This window comes from Perca flavescens, chromosome 12, assembly GCF_004354835.1.
Source record: "Perca flavescens isolate YP-PL-M2 chromosome 12, PFLA_1.0, whole genome shotgun sequence".
Lineage (NCBI taxonomy): Eukaryota > Metazoa > Chordata > Actinopteri > Perciformes > Percidae > Perca > Perca flavescens.
The window spans coordinates 665630-686084 of record NC_041342.1 but is presented as its reverse complement, the minus strand read 5'-3'; the positions used below and the strand labels follow the sequence as shown (position 1 = coordinate 686084).

Below are 20455 nucleotides of genomic sequence, written 5' to 3'. Positions count from 1 at the left end.
TAATGTTGTCAGACACTTAGAATATTAATCTGAGTCTGTCAGTGACAAAAAAAAGCACTTTTAGTGGACCAAATTGACGCTGAACATTTGCCCCATGGGGTTACATTGCAGCCCGGTCTGTGGCTGCCGGTTACAGCGTTTACGCTCAATACTGGACCAACTTCAAGATGTTGTTCCTATCAGTCACCTACACACAAAACATAGGAAAATAGTGACGGTAGTTACCCTTTAAGGTTACTTTGTCGTCTCTCGCTGGAGGAAATTGTCTTGGATTCATTGGAACTTGTGCATCAAAACCAAACATCAAAATAAAAATAAAAAACATATTACAGTAAATACCAACACCAGTGTCGGGAGTCTTTGGGAGTCTACATGTGAAAACATTAGCCTGAGATTTATAAAAACAAACAAGCAAATTAATCCCAAGCCTTTGTTAAAAATTACTAAAAACATACACATCTTAGTACATTAATTCCAAGCAAACACATTAGCTGACTCAGCAAGTATTCACAAACCGTATTGGACTTCAAATAAAGTGTTTTAACTAAACTAACTCAATATGAAGAGCGCAAACACAAGTTACCAGTTAGGCTGCAAAGTAGAAGGCACTCCTCATCTCTGGCAGCAAGGAACAATTCTTTAACTTGGTGTAACAGCTAACCAAACTAACTAACACTAACAGGCAGAGGTGGGCAGTAACGAGTTACATTTACTTGACTACGTTTTTTGAAAAAATTATACTTCTAGGAGTAGTTTTAAATCACTATACTTTTTACTTTTACTTGAGTAGATTTGGGAAGAAGAAACTGTACTCTACGCCTCATTTTAACGTTTTATTTTGACAGAGAGAGAGAGACTTCCGCTAAAGGCTCTACCACGTGACTGGGTTTCACCAATCAAACGTAGTTGTGCAGGCTCGTCACGTGACCATACTCAATCTCAGCAGCGGGACGGCTTAGCTTTACAGTCGTAGCAAAACTAAAATGTCAGAATCAACCGTCGCCAATGCCGACCCAGACGAGGAGGACCAGCCCTGGCCTCTCATTGGAAGCATGGTTACCGTAGTAAAAGGGCCAAACAGCAGCTCCATTACCAATTAACAAGTAGAAAGGTTTGGAAATTTGTGTTACTTGTGCTTATTTATTTTTTATTATTTTATTGATTTTATTTTGTAGAGTACTTGAATTTACCTGGATTACTTTAATTTAAGCTATTTTGTAATTCATTAATTAATTTAAATTTATTTTATTGATTGGATGAACTATACTTTATAAATAAAAATATAAAAAATAAATATTTGCCTGTTAGTATCGTTTGCAGCCAACTTGTTTTTGGGGAACTTGAATTGCTTCTAGGAAAATGTTTAGGCATGCTTTAGTTTATTATCTGTACCTCTAAGATCTGTTTAACTCACCAACTGAGGTAAAAACAGTTGATTCTCTGTCTGTGAAATGATACAGTCTGTGCTGACAGCTGACAGTAGAGCTGAACACGCACTACCTACACACTAGAGACTTTTCAAATTTTACTTTCATGTCTGAAATGGAGGAGTTTGTCAGATGGTCAACTAATTTATGTCTAAAATCTAAAATTTTGTCATCATAACAACAAAGCAGTCCCCCCACACCCCCCCTCGCCACCTGGCAGCCCACTCCTTTTTTTAATGAATTGCTGTCAAAGTCTCCAAAGACTCCCGACACTGGTGTGCTGGAATGGAAAGCAAACGCCTTTCTGTGTGCTGTGAAGTGAGTCGCCGTAAAATTCAAGCTGTACACGTTGACCCGATTATTGGCAAACCGGCCACCCCCCACCCCACTAGTCCTTCTCTCAACAAATACAGACTAATTGGTATCAGAATAACAGTACAAGTAAAAGTTTGAACGATTTAGTGTTTAATTAAAAACAATGTCTACTTTTCTTTACTTTTCTTATTTTGAATCTTGTGATCATGTTTAGATTTGCTGGAGCCACAGTAAAAATGAGGAACCGGTTATCACTGAATTTAGTAGAAATGATCCATATTATGTGGATGATGATTCCAACTGGACATGTGTTTTCTACAATGTAATACTAAATTAATTTCAAACCTTTGTGTATACAATTCCCTTGGAAAATGAGGAAAGAGAACCAGAAGAGCAAACTCACGCTGCATCAACGAAAAATCCAAGAAAACCAGCCTTTTGATTCAAAGGTGATCTCAGTCAAGTGCAGCGCAGAAACCCCAGAGCAATGATCGTCAGCATTATTAAAGATGGGACCAGAATCAAAAGAGACAAAGATTTGATGGCTTCAAATAAACTGTTTGCAGGCTTCATTAGGTCTGCAAAATATATTGGATTTTTATTGTCATCGCGATATCAATTGGCACAATAAACACATTGTGAAAGGCTGCGACATACTGCAAAAGACACTGCGAAAATGTTTTGTGTTAGCTGAAATAAAATCTCAGTAGAAAACTGCACTTTAAAATGTAACTCATTCCTTTCATATTCAACTCAATGTTCAATTTGTTCAATAAAAGAATGTTGGAAATGATTTCCAACAAGCAATTTGTTGTATTTTAGCAGAATACTGAAAGCAGCCGAACGGAGTACACTACATGTTTATTTATCGTAAGTAATATCATCATCGCAATATTTAACAACATTATCGCATATCCCATATTTTCCTCATGTCCAACAAGCCCTACTGCTCATTACTCTGCATGGGCAGCTTCATGTACGGGGGGAGCCCGATCGATTATAGAACGGAATCAATAACATTGAACATGCCTGCCCAGATGCTAACTCAATTATGAGTACACACGGACGCACACACAGGCACATTATGAGAAACACATCACCAATACTCTTCCATATTAAAAAAATGCAAACCAAATGTAATTGCCCCCCATGTGCACCAATTGGCACATATAAGACTAGCACTTAGTCTCTCTCAAACACACACACACAAAATGCGAAATTGTACACACTGAAAAGAAGTCAAACTAGCAGAATAGCAAACACGTCAATTACCAAGAACTGTGTACATCTGATGGAGTTAGTCCAGGGAACTTAACAACACACCCTGAGGTACTGTACACCAAAAATCTACTGAACCACATTTGTGTCCAAAATCGGTCCAGTGGTTAAACTCTGGACTCTTGAATGTGTACTATTATCCAACACGTGAGAGAGAGAGAGAGAGAGAGAGAGAGAGAGAGAGAGAGAGAGAGGGGGGAGGGCTTTGTTTATCATCAGAGTGCCACTCTCTGTCTCTGGTCATGCTCTGTATAGCGGCTGAAGTGTTGTTCTACATACAACATTCAACAGTGGCCAAATGTGGACACAAACTCCTGAGCGTGAAGTCTTCTCAGCTCAGCTTTCATATCTATCTTCTCAGATTAGGACAATTTCATATGAAGGACAACAACAAGTCTCAGGGAATGAAAATGAAAGGGTTTAACCTTGTCTATAGTGGGGCTGTACAGGAACAATACAGCATCAGCTTATTGACAATACACTCATGATGCTTTTGACAAAGTTTGACTAATAATAAGACAGATGGTGATTCTTTGTAATATTGTAACATATTACAGATTTATGCAGAAAAAATATATATAGATTTCAGTTTCCCCTCAATACAATACGCCATGATAGCCTGTAATACACTGACAAGTCCAATATCAATAAAGCTTGTTGTATCTGATATAATGACTCAACTGATGGGAGTTCAATTTACTGAGAAGACGAGTGACAGCTTTAAAGCAACACAAAACGAAAGCAAAAACCACTGCTGAAGTTTCACATTGTTATACTGGCCTCGGGGGGGCAAACTGCACCTTGAACTCACGATGGACTTATCTGCAGCTACAGCTAGTGTCAGCATGAAAATGTACATACAGTCACAGCTGAGCCACTTTCTAAAACGATCCGGTTTTTGCAGTGTGAATATGAAATATTTCATACCAGTAAGTTTATAAAAAAAAGGGCCTTTAAAAACTTTGCTCAGTATTTCCAACAACGACGCATATCTAGTTTCTTTAGAAGTTATCATTGGTCTGCAAGGGCACATTGTGCAATAATCATTCAAAAGCACCAAAGCATTGATTTGTTCTTGCACTATGTGTCATGTTTTCCAGATGTTATTTGAAAACAAACAACATTAAATCTTATGTGGTGTATTATCCTGTGTAGATATCTTTGTAAGTAAACTATAATTAACACAGATCTAACGCCTTACTAACTGGGTACATTAAAAGCTTCCAACTCCATATTTTTCTAAACTGTGAACTTGTCATCGTAAAACTCTGCATTCACCAACTGACTTTGTAAAACTGTGAAAATGTTGCCGGTTCTATACTTAAGATTTCTCTTGACATTGGCTGCACATAGTGAACGTGCTGCTTTCTGAATGAGTGCAACAACAGTCGTTACTGAAGCAGAGCTAACGGAGTAAACAGTTGGCTGGTTAGACCTCAGGTGACAGAGCAGCTACAGGCCTGCTGACTGGGCACTCTCTGTGTGTGTGTTGTTGGGGGGAGTGGTTACGAATGACTGGTCTTACACACACACACACACACACACACACACACACACACACACAATAATACATGACAGCTCAAAGTCCAAGTCTGACTAAGAAGATAGTCTCACATACTGTGAGCATCAAACTCATCTTGGTAATAACACACATACAGTAAAGATAATATTACAATTAATACTACAACTTAAGATGTTGTTCTATGGTTGATAATAATCAAGATATTTATGTAATAAAATGTAAGAAATAAGTTCGTGAAAGGAAATAAACATTTATTTTCCAAGAATTGATTATTAAAATGTAATCTTCCAAGAGCAAACAAAACAGTGGCTCAACTATCTCACATGGGTGGGCCCTGACTGACAGGTGTTTCAACACAGGGCCCAACAACTTCATTTGAGTTATTAATGTTTAGCAATGCTTTTTAAGCTTCAGTTTGGTTAGTAAACACAGAGTATTACACATAAACAGTCGTCTACAAACTCACTCAAACACTTCAATTATGAAAGTAAAGATATAGCTTAAATGTTTGCTGTTAAACCTTACAGAATGGACCTTTAAATGGGTTACTGAGACAAGAAAAAAGTAGGAGACTGATGGTCACTTACCTTTGCTTTGGTTAAACCAGTCCATAACCAGTCCAGAGCCGGCCGACCATCCCATGCCGGCCGGTTGGACGCACTGGTTTTCACACCATGCACACAGTCAACACAGCAGTGCACAACACACACCACTCAAACACACACACACTCGTTTGGTATTTCCCCTCTTTTCTCTGCAAGATTACCTTTGTGTGTGTGTGTGTGTCATCTGCGCCTAATGACAGCTGACAAACTACATGCCACAAATCCTCTCTCTCTCTCTCTCTCTCTCTCTCTCTCTCTCTCTCTCTCTCTCTCTCTCTCTCTCTCTCTCTCTCTCTCTCTCTCTCTCTCTCTCTCTCTCTCTCTCTCTCTCTCTCTCTCTCTCTCTCTCTCCTCCCCCCATCATGTAGACACACACACACTCCTCCCTGTCTCCTCCCACATCACACTCCTCCCTCCTATTAGCCAATGTGTAGAAAAAACTCCCTCTAGATACTGAATGATTTACATGACCTGCTGTTCTAAAATGTTGGCCTTGCATTACATTTTGTAGCAGTGCTATGTATTATTTCATGATGTTTTTACACAGATATTAGTAATTACACCCTAATTTGTGTTGCAGGTATACAAAATCATGTCATGTTAAAATCACGGTCAGCAAATGTAATACTACCTACAGCAAATTTATAGTAAATTTAACCTTAATTTCACGAAATTTAATTTGAGACATGTTAAGACTTGTTAAGGATCCGCAGGAACCCTGTATATGGTGACATTTAAAAAACTCAAATTCTTCATGTTTTGTGGTTGATACTGCCATTGTTCACACATTATGCATAGTGTTGATATTGACATAAGAAATACCTTCATACTGATTATTAGATGGTAATATGTGGCTCATTCTAGGATATAATAATAACATACACTATATGGCCAAAAGTATATGGACACCTGACCAAATATACCCATACATGGTTGTGGCATTAATCTGCTGACATACAGTAACAGCCTCCATTCTCTTGGGAGGCTTCCCACAAAATGTTGGAACCTGGCTGCATGGATTTGTTCCACTTCCAGTTCATCCCAAATGTGTTGGATGGTGGTTGAAGTCAGGGCTCACGTTCTTCCACACCAAAGAGGAAAAGAAACGTTCTTTATGAACCTTGCTTTGTGTACGTGGGCATTGTCATGTTGAAACAAGAAAGGGTTTTTACCAAACTGTTGTCAATAAGTTGAAAGCACTGTCTAAAAGTATGTACCATTAAAATTTCCCCTCACTGGAAATAGGGGTCTAGCCCGAACCATGAAACAATTTCAGACCAAAGACAGGGGTGTCCAGTCATGGTAGCCATATAATGCATCTACACTACCACCTTGTATATAAAAATGAAAGCAAATGAAAGTCTGTCAGAGACAGTAGAGGCGATGAGTGACTCAGGGAAAGACTGAGAGAAAATGAGAAAACCTGTTACTTTACATCCAGCACTAACATAATAACCCTTGTCCCTGTTTGGATAACAAGCCTCATACTAAGTGAGATGGCAGAAAACACAAGTGAAAGTGAGAGTGAGAGAGAGGTAATTTTAAAAATGACAAAAGCTCTAAGCATTGGTGGAAGCAGCTGTGCTTCACACACACACACACACACACACACACACACACACACACACACACACACATTGCAGTTATAGGGAACCCGTTTCTTAAGCTTCACTGTTTAAACCCTATCAGGGTTTCTCAACCTTTGATCTTCCTGTAGTCACATTTAGTTCCAACGTTCCCTTAACCCCACCTCTTCTACCTCGGATTATCATATTTCTATGTGACCCCACACTCATTTTAAGAATTCCCAATCACATAGGCTGATGAGCCCTGTGGTGCTGTGCAGTAAAACATTGCATTTTGCATATGCTATAATGCAAGTTGTCATGTGAAACTGAATGTTGATTATACTCTACATCAAAAAAACATCTACACAGATTCTGTACAAGTTAATGATTTATATTCCACTAATTAAGTGTTCCCATGTGGGGGGTCACGACCCTAAAGTTGGGACACACAGAACACCAACATTACTTCATTCATTTGATCTTAGGCCTAAGAAATAAAATGGTAAACTAAGAACAGAGAATGGTGGGTTTGGAGTGCCGCTTCCCCAGCTTATATGCATTTGGTCATGATACATAAAAGCAAAGAATATATATTAAAATAGCAAAAACAAAACATTTATTTATCATAGTTAAATGGTCTTCCCTCATATGCAAAGCATCCTGGGTAAACATGCATCATCATTCAGTCCTCTCTGTAAGACACATAAAACAAGAATAATGATTAATATGTTAAAAGGGGATTTAGTCAGAAGATGTAAATGTGAAGATGGGTTTCGAATTCTGCATTCCCAGATTGTAAAGCAGGCTTTCTGTTTTTTAGGGTTAGGGTTAGTTATCGCTTATTTTCTCACAAACTGTTTTCACAGGCTGAGTAGTACTTTCCGAGACCAGTAATCTCACTTTGATAGTAGTGAATACTGAATGGATTCATGCAGATAATAATGAAATGCTCAAGTGTATGAATAATGTTCAGTTTCCAGGGTTTGGTGAGCCGTAGCCTATCACTGCACAACGGGAGTCGGTCCGTCATCGAGTCCAGCTAGGCGTCATACACCCAGGATCAAATGTATGTAAGTGCGTGTTTATATGCTGTTGGGTTTTTACAGTGTAAAATAATTTAGCAGAATTTCACCTTAAACATCACCCTCTGGTTATGCTGGAAGTCCCGGTCTTGCCCACAATAACAAGAGAACCTGCTGCGTTTCCCAGACACTGACCCTGCCTGGGAGGACCATTCAGAGAGTTCTCAGTGCCTTTTTCACACTGTGAGGATGACCCGGGCCAGTGTGGTGCTGGTCCAGGTTCATCCAGTTCCCACTGGCTTCGGTTCACGTTCACAAACATTCCATTTCAGAAAACTATTTGTCTCACTTTCCTTGAACAGCTGAGCTGATGCAGAAACCTGCTTGGATCCCTCTACAGTAGTGCTATTGAATCATACTTCTAAGAAGCCTTTTACAGTATAATCAACTTTTATTTTCATGTTGTTCATATTGACATCTTCTCTACTGACGAGTCAGATCAAATGTCCTGTTGCTGTGCCCTCGAGCAAAGACACTGAAAGAGACTACCTGCTCACTAGATGTCAGTCACTCTGTTACCTCACCTTGTCTCATGTCATTGGTTGAAAAGTCATTCTTTCAGGAAATATCACACGTCACAAGTCCTCCTCAGTGAATCACATCCTCTCTCCCACGTCTTCTTCCCTCTTCATCTGATAAAAAGGTTTTGCGAGAAAGGTTACTATGACTTTGACCCTTCTTACTGCTATTTCTGGTTTGTATTTCGCTAACACTCATACATTAGTGAGGTCTTCACCTAAATGCCTTATCCTGAAATCTGACAATATCAAGGACGGTCCTTTCTACGCAGTCAAAAGGACTAGAAATCAGTGTCATGTCGCAAGATCCACACCAAAACTTCTTTCTTGAGCCAGAGCCTGACGGGCAACACACACGTGTTAATCATTTTCCACCAAATTGAATGTGCATATTTTCAGGGAACATTTTTTTTTTTTAAGATTATTTTTTGGGGCATTTTAGGCGTTTATTTGACAGGACAAATGAAGACATGAAAGGGGAGAGGGAGAGGGAATGACATGCAGCAAAGGGCCGCAGGTCGGAGTCAAACCCCGGCCGCTGCGTCGAGGAGTAAACCTCTAAATATGTGCACCCACTCTACCAACGGAGCAATCCGGGCGCCCTTCAGGGAGCATTTTGACAGAAAAAAAAAAAAACAGGCCACAACATGTCTGCCCCATGGTTTGTTGTTTTTCTACAGGGATTTTACCAAGGCATAACAGTCATTTTGATAATGATACACTGATGTTTAAAATGCAAAGTGTGTGTGTGTGTGTGTGTGTGTGTGTGTGTAAGTGTTATTGTAATCAAGAGGACCAAATGTAAAGTAGTAAAAAAGAAGAAGTGAGTTTTTTAGGTCAGCGGCCAAATCTGAGACATCTGCTGGCTCTTCCCCCTAGTGTGTGTGTATGTGTGCACGAGTTAGAGAGCTGCCTTCCCAGGCAGTTGGACACAGTGGACTCAAACTACACAACACTTACACATGCACCTGCCACCACTGAGAGATAGCTGCGTATGTTTACACGTGTGTGTGTGTGCATTTGTGCGTGTGTGTGTCTGTGTGAGAAAGGGGTGGACAGCTGATCTCTACCCAACTGCTATGTTAATTGCCCAAGCACACATGCAAGTCCAATGTTTTTCCTGCACCCACAATGACAGACAGTGTGGCTGTGTGATTCAGCTCAGTTTGTGCAAAGCAGTAAATTGTAACAGTCATTTAGTTTTTTCAACAATAATCCCAGGAAAGAGAGGTTGTCTTTGGATCTTCTATTTTCTCAGGACTTGAATATTCTTCAGATAGTGAGATGTGGTTAAAAGCTCAGGAAAAGCTTGAGTTAAGATTAATTTGTCCGAAAAGTTGTGTTTCCTGATGAAAGAAGACACAGCTCTCCAAAGAACATTTCACTGTAGACAGCTCAGAATGGGCTTCTGGAGATCGACAGTTAAGGCTGAAAAAGGGGGGAGGGATGCAAATAAAGCACACACACACACACACACACACACACACACACACACACACACACACACACACACACACACACACACACACACACACACACACACACACACACACACACACACACACACACACACACACACACACACACACACACACACACACACACACACACACGTAACGTTAGTCTGCAGCATTAGCTGTGCTGTTGCTGCTGTACCAAAACAACCATTGCCCCATATGAAAGACATTTAAAAAGGAGCAAAAATATAAAGAGCACTATTTCTTATTGTATTATAGCAAAAGATGCTTGTTACCACATGCACTGCTTTACTTTGTCTGGTTTTGTGCTACACCTTTAAGATGCTTTCTTGGCAGGAGTTTTTTACATTTCATATGTTGCTTAAGTAGTTTAAGGTTGTTTCAAAATCAAAAGAAAACTGACCACTCACTTCGTTTGCACTAGTTTATTTTGCAGACACTAAAAAGGAAAAAGTCATTGGAAGATGACTGTATTTATTTTATGCTCTGTTGACCAGAGGGGAACCATATAATGTAACAGTGTGCTCAATATTGTAAAGGCATGTTTTTTTTATTTTATATGTAAATAGACTATAATCTATAGTGTTATTAAACTTCCAGGATCTTGAGGCTTAAGTCAGTATGCACTTTGAACGGGCAGAATCAGCAAAAAAATTATATTGTGATAAATATCGATAACGATCAAAATGGGAAAATATATCGTGATCACATTTTTTGCCAATATAGCCCAGTCCTAAAACAAATACATTTTGTTTTGAAGAATAAATAAGTCCTTAGGTTTAGTGGACTTCCACCCCGACTTTTTTTTTAACCTGAGGGAGGAAAAACCCATGCACACATATTTACACATACACAGCCATAATAATGGTTCATGTTGGAGACCTAATTTGGTTGTTAGTGATGGAGAGTTCACTGGTAATTATTTGCATATGAGGCTTTGTCACACACACACACACACACACACACACACACACACACACACACACACACACACACACACACACACACACACACACACACACACACACACACACACACACACACACACACACACACACACACACACACACACACACACACACACACACACGTGTAAGAGAACTACAGAACAGAAAGTCAATGAGAGACACAGAGAGATGGCCTACTTCCTGGCTGTGATTAATGTGCGTTACTAAGCAGCTCTATGGTAACACAGAGAACCACGGCTACACTTAGCTCAGAGCTGCTTTACTGTATGACCACATAACAGAAGTTGATCACAGTCTCATAATCCCCGGCCAGAATCAAAAGTCCATCACCATACACAAACCACACTACACTTTTCCAAAGGATGCTCCATCTGCAAAACAACACACCAGTGATTCTACATTTATCTCATTTCCCATCACAATGCTCATAAATCTATTTACTGTACATGCATCACATTAGAGAATATGAATGATGTCCCATATGTCAGGGATCTTCAACAAGGGGGTCCGGGACCCCTACGGGATCCTTAGAGTCAGGGGGGGCCTCCAAATTATTGTTAATTTTGGAAAGTTTTTTCAGAAATTAAAAAGTCTTAACATGAATCCAACATATTATAAGATAATATAAATCCCCACTGCTTGCTGGCCTAGGTGGTCACTAATTCAATCCACAGATACATTTAATCCTAAGGATTCACTTTGCTACAAACATGATTTATAAATCATGCCAACAATTATTAGGCTATTTTAATAGCTTAGTATTATATGCAACAAAGGTATGTATAAAGGCTTTAGGCTGCCCTACATGTCATTGTAGATCCAGTTTATTATGAAACTTCATTTTATAAATTATATGTACTAGGGGGTCCCTGCTCCATCTCTCTTTCAGTTAAGGGGTCCTTGGCTTAAAAAAACATTGAAGACCCCTGCCATACACCATTCTTAGCGGTCATCATGTCAATAGTCTAGCACCCTCCTTCGAAGCACTGTGGAGGAAGGTCTGGCTAGTCCACACAGCATTCCTGGATGGGAGAAAAACGTGCTCTGGTTTATTGGCATTTATTTAAACCAATCACAATCGTCTTGGGCGGCGCTAAGCCCTGGACACATCAGGAAGGAAAATGTGTACGTTCAAAAGTAGTTTTAGTCGTGCAACAGAAAACTCTGATTGGACAGATAGTCTAGCTAGCTGTCTGGATTTACCCTGCAGAGATCTGAGGAGCAGTTAACCATAGTCCTCACAAATCCACCGGAGGTTAGAACGCCAACACAAAGAAAGAGGAAGGGGACGGATATCCGGCGGCACCTGAACAATCGTCGTGGATATAGACTATCATGTCAACAAATGATCTCTGCCTTGGTTGTCTCCGGGCTACACGTTAGCGAGCATACACAGGTGTCTTGTGGACACGTTTGGATGACTGTGTTTTTTTATACTTGGTTGGTGGTACAAGAAAGCAGTGGTACATTTTGCAACGCTTAAGAAATCAGTAAACGGAAATCAATTCCATTCCAGTGACAATGGTGAGATGGAAAACAATATTAAGTGCTTTGAAGTGGAATTTTTCCTACGCTCTGCTGGAAGATCACATATGGCAGTACTGTGCTAAAATGCACACCCAAACTTTCCCACAGTATGTTGGATCAACTAATCATCTTGCATGACACAGGTTCGCACTACGTGCTGATCAGATTTGGAAGGAGTGAGCTTTGTCATACTCGGACTCCTTAATAATGAAAATAAGAGTCATTCAGAGATTAGTCTGGCTTCGGCTAAATCCTGTTTGATTTTTTACCACCGTCCTTTATCCTTAAACGCCTCACAGCATGCTGCACCCTTCTGCCACACAGGCTACTGTATGTGTGATGCTGCATTAAAACAAACATGCTCGTGTCAATGTCAAAGCTGCTTTGAATGTGGAAAAAGTTGTCTGCAGATTGAAGTTTACAAGCTTCAAGAGTACTTCCTAATTCAACAAATTGCCTACAATGTGAAATTGGATCAGACTGAATATTGGATTATTAAAATTAAGCATTATTATGACTTTTGGCTGCAATAACCACAAGAATACTACTGACTGCTCAGTCTCCTCGCGGTCATCTTAGCAACATCGTCTTGACGCCAAAAAGCGGTCATGACCATCACAATTAGCTCTGGCCACAGCCTATGTTTGTTCTGCAAAAGCTTGTTATGCTATTAGCTTGTATTATCCAGCTGGAGGCCTGTGGACTTTCTCTAACTCAGCTCTGCTGTCACAGTGCTGGAGAATCACTGCCGCCGTCAGCTCTAGCTAACCAAATTAGCACTTGTTATGCAACCTGCTAGACTTGGCTCACAGGTGGGCTGCTTCAACCCTGCACAGCTTTCATTACAGTTTGCACATAGGAAGGCCCTGTGGACTGCTGCAAAGCGGTTTGTTTTAACTTATAAAAGCACTTTAAAAATTAGGTCTGATATGTAACAGAAGTTTAATATTGTGCTGCCTTTCAGAGATTTTTTCAATTTCAGAAACTCAAACTTTCTGTAACAGCCCTGAGAGTCAGAATTCAAAGCGGGAACCTAAAGTCAAGGGACGTTTCTGACATAAGTTGTAATATATCACATTTACATGATGGCATACAGTGTCCATCGTTGTTGACCATTGACCTGTAAATTCATATTGGCCAATAGAAACGGTGCTGTCTTGATGCTATGATATATAATACAGCACTGCTAGTCTACACACTGTGCTATGACCAAGAAATATTCCCTGCACATTTGATCAAAGTGGTGATACAGTATATCTTAAGTGAGTGCAGTGTAGCTACTGTATATGTCAGCTGCATCACCCTGCCTAGTATGTCAGCAGTGATATCAGTGCGGCTGCTGTTTTTGAAGTGTAATTATAATATAATCATTGAAATATTTAAATTACAAAAATAAAAGTGCTGTGTATAGAACAGCTGTTGTGGTGTTTGTCAGCCCCATGTTGAGCCTCTCATGTAATCAAGACTTTGAGTTAATGATTACATTTGAGTCACAGAAATACTGCGGTTTAGACTTAAAGCAATTTACTGCTTCTGAAGAAAAGTACCAGCTTATCAAACTTTAGAATATGTACAAAAAACTGTGACCCAATGTACTGCAGTTTAGAGAGGGAACCTGCTACTGTCATATGCACATCCACTATAACTCTTGTTGGGTGAATATTACAGTAATTATGGTGTTCAGGCACTACAGGAGGCTTTCAGAGGAATCATGACATGGGTGTGCATGTATGTGTGTGTGTGTGTGTGTGTGTGTGTGTGTGTGTGTGTGTGTGTGTGTGTGTGTGTGTGTGTGTGTGTGTGTGTGTGTGTGTGTGTGTGTGTGTGTGTGTGATAAGTTGGTGAGAAGAGCCAGACATAAACAAACACAGTTGAGTTTAGCACAGACTTAAGGTCGTTATACATAGCATTATAGCCGCAGCCCAGCTGGTGCGCGCAAATGTGACGTCATGGAATTGCCCTAACTGTTTCTACCCGCGTGGTGGTCCCGACACTAGCTGCAGTCTTCTCCTGAACAGAGGCGGCGCTAATGAGGAAAGGCTACCGACGTTGCTCTTTCTACGGACTAGAAGAAGAAGAAAAAGGTAAACAACGGCAGAACTGGCAGCAGCATTGACGTCAATGCTTTGATCTGATTGGATGAGCTACTTGGTGGGATCGAGCCTTTCATTCACCATAAAAGAACTCAGGCCCTATTTTAACGATCTGAAACGCAAGTATGAAACGCAAGTAGCTTTGTGGGCGGGTCTTGGGCGCTGCTGCTATGATACCGGCGGGATTAATGAGTCTTGCGCCCGACGCAAATCTAAATGGGTTGGTCTGAAGTAGCTAGGTGTGGTTTGGGCGTAACGTGCAATAAACCAATCAGAGCGTCATCTCACATTCCCTTTAAGAGCAGGCGTGCTTGTCCCATGGCGGATTGCTATTATAACGGTGGATTTGCCTGGCGTACGCCAGCGGGAGCTGTCCGGGATGCGGCAAATAATAAATGCCGTCTTGACCGGGTGGCGATGTTGCTGTGGCCTCTCGGGGCATCTCCTCAAGTCTGGAGAGGATTGCTGCAGCCATGGAGCGGGGTCCTCCAAACGCACCACCTGCTCCTGTTGTGCCCCTTCCTCCTCCCCCCACTCCATCTCCGTCCACCCGCTCCATCAGGAGCACATCGCCAGACCAGATCCCGCCGGAGTGTCCAATCCCACTGTAGTTCAACATCACGTCTCCTTAAGTCCTCTAATATTTCCTCATTTATGTCATCAACACATCCATGATTCATGGAAATGTGTAAAACACAACAAGCCACAAAGAATGCTGGGACTTTTTGAGGACTGTACTGAACATTGTGCACACGCTACATTATGGCCAAGCATGCGCCCCTAAAATAGCATCTGAATAACGCGCTACTGACTTTAGACCAGGTTTTTCCAGGTCAGTGGCGGAATTCTTTTCTGAAACTGTAAAATAGCACTGGGGAACGTTTGCGCCTGAACACGCCTCCTCGTTTCACTGAACCGCCCCCGGGAGCGCCAATACATTCCCTAATTTACTGACGTGCGTCTGTGGAGGGAAAAGTCCTCTGTGCGTCGGGTGCAAAATAGGAATGATACATGCGTCGGTGTACAAAGGCTATTGCGCTGAGTGCAAGATAGGGCCCCTCATCTTAACCCAGTAAGTTTACCAGAGAGACTTGCAGTTAGGGGTGGGCGATATGGTAAAAAAATAATATCTCGATATTTTTGGCGATTTTGACGATAATTAGACGACATCCTTTAGAAATGTGTTTTTAAAAGTCTGAGTTACTTAATCACCGATGATAATAATGGGCACAATGTTGAATGAAAACTGTTCTTATTTTCTTTAAAATGTAAGTATTCAAGTAAAAATTATTCAAAGACATAAAATACTAATATAACTAGGGTAGGAACATTGAACTCTGAGTCAATTTTCAGTTGTACACCTCTGCTGTAATGTCAGACTAGGTTCTGATAGTCCTTCTACTGGGCTGTATAGTCCTTCTGACCGGGATGTATGCTGGGATCAGGAGTTGGATGTGATCTGACTGGCCCAGGTGAGGGAGAGGAGCAGTTCTGTATCTTTCTTGATGTTAGAGTATACATGGTCTAGTGTGTTCTTCCCTCTAGTAACACAATCTAAATGCTGGAAAAACCTGGGGAGTACAGACTTTAAGGACGCCTTGTTAAAGTCCCCTGCTACAATATGTATCTCCTCCAGGTGATCACGCTGCAGTTTGTTCCCTATGCTTAGCAGTGAGCCAAACTTGTGCTAACGTTAGCATCGGGGGCTATGTAGACGATAGTGTGCTGTTTTCGTGGTAAATAAAATGGTCTGTATATTACCGACAGGGCTTCAGGTCAGGTGAGCCGTGCTGAGCAACGATCCTGCAGCTGGTACTCCATTCATTCTGCACAAAAATGCAGTCCTCCGCCTCTGGTCTTGCCAGAGTTCTTGTCTTGATCCTGCCAGTAGCTAGCTCAGCCTGCTAGCTGCCAACAACAACCTGCAGCGCCCGGTCTGGCTGTGTCCTCCGGGATGCTATGAGCCGCCTGGAAGGCTCTCGTAACGGCTGTGTTGTATCGTAGTCCTATATTGATTAGGTCAGTGTGGCTGTACTTGTATAAATATACACTGACAGGAGAGCTAGAGCTGCACAATCACGCGCCGCCATCTTTGTTGACATTAGTGAATGTGTAGCATTCCGATGCGTGTTTTGAAGTGTTTTTCTAAGTAATTTAAATACTCGATAATGCCAATTTGCACATCGTTAACACAACAATGACGATATTATCGTAGACGATATATATCGCCCACCCCTACTTGCAGTCACTCTGAGAGTCCTGGCATCACGTTGCCCAGGAGCTCACCCATGCTTCCTGTTTCCGCTTTGTCACGCGCCGCAGAAAAAAATAAAAATAAATAAATAGTGGTGCATGACGTCTGCTCGCGCACTATAAATCTTGGCCAGCTTGGCTGCGGCTACTGTAAAACAGCCATTACACATTCACACCTTGTTAAATAAGAGTAAATGGGAGATAGCAGATAAACTAGCAGAGTGGGAGTTAGGAACCAAACATGAAATCTCTTTGACGGATTGAAGGATTCAATGATGATGGTTTTAAAAATGAGCTTGCTGAGGATAAGACCTGGTAGAAAACATGCTATAGAGACTGCACAGTCAGGCCTCCTCCTCCTCCTCCTCCTTCTTCTTCCTCTTCCTCTTCCTCCTCCTCCTCCTCCTCCTTCTTCTTCTTCTTCTTCTTCCTCCTCTTCCTCTTCCTCTTCCTCCTCCTCCTCCTCCTCCTCCTCCTCCTCCTCCTCCTCCTGCTGCTGCTGCTGCTGTCATTGGTCAGGGAATTATTTGAGCCATCACGTGGTTTAATGAATTCAAGCCACTAAGGAGCCCTCACTGGGCAAGCTACCAATCTAAGATCATGGTCTTATGTACATTCCTGCACTCTTGCTGCAGGTAATTTTGGCATTGGATTGGTATTGAAGCATACTGATATTTAACCAGACAAATCATTATTGTTATGGGTTATGTTTAAGCTAACCGGGCTCGTTACACAACAAAACACCAGTGCTAAAAGGTTAACTTAGCCGGTAACACTAATCCCCTGGTCTCCTTGTCCCTATGTGTCACGTTGAACATGAGGAGGAGACTAACTTGCCTGAGTGAGTGTAGGTCTTCCCTAATTCTAAAAGGGGTTGTGCGTTGTCTCTCTCTGGGCATGGCCAGCCCCAGCGTTTGCTCGTTGTGTTCGTTCACATTGTTTTAAAAAGGTGTATTTACAAAAGACTGTTGGTGGGAAAACAAGAAAGCTAAATCTTTTACGTCGAAACAGTCTTTTCTCTCATTGGGTTTCCTCAGCGTGTCTGTGGTGTGCGTTGGTCCCGCTTGAGGCCCTCCGAATCTTTCCTCAAACTTGTCATTGAATCTCCATCATCATCCCCCCCCACACAAGCACATCTGGCTTATCAAGCCTTTCCCATCAGCTTACTACTGAAAAGACATTAAACTGGTATTATATAAACACACGGCTACTCCAAAGACCAGGTCCTAACACTGTCCTGGTGCATTACAGCTGAGTTGACCAAACTGTAATAAAGCAGCAACAAAACCACAACAGAAACAAATCTGAGATCCTCAGACATCAAAAACAAGCATGCACAATGTGTGTATTAAGATACCGAACTGTGCAGATGCACAAACAGCATGAAAACACCCTTGATCTTTTGAGCAGAAAAAATAGAAACTAGGCCTATCTCTCAGAGACGGAGGATAAGCACAGAACCTGGTAACCTGGTGTACATGTTGCAATCCTTTTCAAAGTTCACTTTGGGGCGCAGGAAAAAGCAAATAAGCTTAAAAGAGCCAAAAAACATCATGGTTCCAGCCGTCAAAGATAACATATCCAGAGGAGTCTGATGGTACCTATCAGGTAGGCAAACGTACAGGTTCTCTACAATAACATACCAGCACAACAGCAAATATGGACAAATTCCTGAACAATGGCAAATGCCTACTGTACCTGACTGTTACACCATAAGGTTTAACCTGCGCTGGATTTCTATTCAGTAGAAACGTGTGCAGCACATTAAACCACAGCCCTGCAGCTGACACCCCATGCAGGCTTTCTATGCAGATTATCAACAGCTTTGTCAACCATAGTGAACCAAAGACTCTGGGCTCCTTTAACAAAAACTTGAATGACATAATTGATAGAAATGCATTTTAGGTCAATTGTTGTCCAGCTATATCTCTGCAATGTATATTTTTCTCAGCATACTGTGAGCCACCTGTTTCTTCCACCCCCCTCCATTGGGAAATCACGCTTCATTTCAAAATGTTAAATTTTTTCAGGATACATTTTTATACATTATAATAAATGTTATAGCGAGATGCGTCTCGTCCATACACTGTATAAAACAGGCCTCTTCATATCTGCCAAGAACGACCGATAAACTGTGTCGAGTTGACAAGAATGAACAGAATCAGAACCGGAAGCTGGTAAAATTACTCTTCAAAATATAACTATTAAAGTATTAAAAAAACTACAATACCAAAAATATTCAAGTCAGATATAGTTATAATACATGTTGGGATTACAAATACAGGTTTCGTGTCTACAACTAGCCTGCTAGTTACGCATCTGGCTGAAACTCTTGAAATGGGGTTACCTCAATAAACAGTCCTGTGATAGCTTACATTTGATTTGAAAAGGATGACAGCTTTTACACAATAACATGCTACATGGCAAACTATCAATCAATCAAAAACTTACTGGGTTAATCGCAATTTAATATAACGTATGAGTAAATGTAAGTAATTAACATAAATTGGAATTAAAAATCAATTGGTGTTTTATTTTGAAACAAAATACGGGACTATACTTTTTATTCCACTTGACGCTTGAGTTGGTTGAGGAAGTCCGAGCAATATATGAACCGGGAATAAGTCAAACATTTCACAATGCAACTACTATGTTTAACTTAGTCCCAAAAAACCTCGAAAATCAACCTGTGCTTAAATGTTGGGGTCGTGAAATTGTACAACGACAACAGCAGGCTGTAGCTGAACGTCCACGGTCCAGCTCGCAGTTGTCGCTGTTGATAAGGAAGGGCTTTTAACAGCTAACTGGTAAAGTTCAACAGCAAAGTCCCGTTGGGGGGATTTGTGCAGATATACCATACACTGTTTGAACCCGTTAGACAAACACCAGCATATCAATATCAGCGTTTACTTTTTTCACCAAAAGACTTAAGACCTGACGACGTGGAACAGGCACATTTTTATCCGTCTATCTAGCGATCATTTCGCCTAAAAGCCAGGTTCGGTAGCCTACGGATAGCTGTCAGTCACTAACCCTAACCGACAAGTCTCCATGTTTACACCATGGTTTCCACTCGCTATCTAACACTTCTTTACAGAGGCTTAAACACTGCAAGGTAAATACCGGTCGATTCTAACGTTATTTCCCGGGCACAACTGACGTTAGTAAACACTATAATATATTTTCATAACACCATACAAATGTCATAACGGTAATGTCGCGGCGTTATTGAGAGGAAACGTGAACCATAAAGTATGATAACCTTGATAGAAACTGATCCAGACACTTTACACAAGCCCCTTCAGGAATATTATCTCTATTTTTTTTTTTGGGGATATAGCAGGAATAGTGGGGGAGGGTGTAAAGAGAATGACAAGAAACTTACCTGAGAGTTGAGAAGCCATAGGTACGTGCAGTCCGGCCGTCTCGGTGTAGTCGGTGAGCTGTCGGTCAGCGCCAGCGGGACGGAGCAGCAGCGGCGTCCAGGGCCGAGGCCGCCATGTTCCTGTGGCTCAGAGGCTCCTCGGCTGTTTCTCTTTACCAGTAGACCCCCTCCCTCCCTTCCCCTCCATCACCACCACTCATCTCATTACCACACTACAGAGCTGGCTGTCTCTCTACAATTCTCTCTCCAGCTCTTTTACCTAACCTAAAATACTGTTTGTTTTTTCATTTGTGACAGATGAAATAGTTTAAAAGAAAATCAATTGTTGATTTTGAAACTGAAACTTTAGGCCACATATATAGAATGGATGTTGTTCTCAATAGTTAATTACTCTGTTATTTTTATTGCAGTGTGGCCATGTGTTTTTAAGGCACCC

The 20455-nt window shown here is 41.2% G+C and overlaps 1 protein-coding gene across 5 annotated transcripts in view; it reads right to left on the bottom strand.

Moving 5' to 3' along the window:
- Positions 1-20162, bottom strand: part of LOC114565128 (nuclear receptor coactivator 2) — a 57724-nt gene extending 37562 nt beyond the window's left edge. For 4 of the 5 annotated variants that reach the window (XM_028593000.1, XM_028593003.1, XM_028593004.1 and 1 more), the window contains exon 1: positions 20020-20162. The gene's annotated coding sequence lies outside the window, so the exon portion shown is untranslated. Of the gene's footprint in view, positions 1-5129; positions 5322-20019 lie in introns of those variants that run through there. The other variant, XM_028593001.1, reaches the window with a different exon arrangement.
- Between the last annotated feature and the right edge of the window lie 293 nt (positions 20163-20455).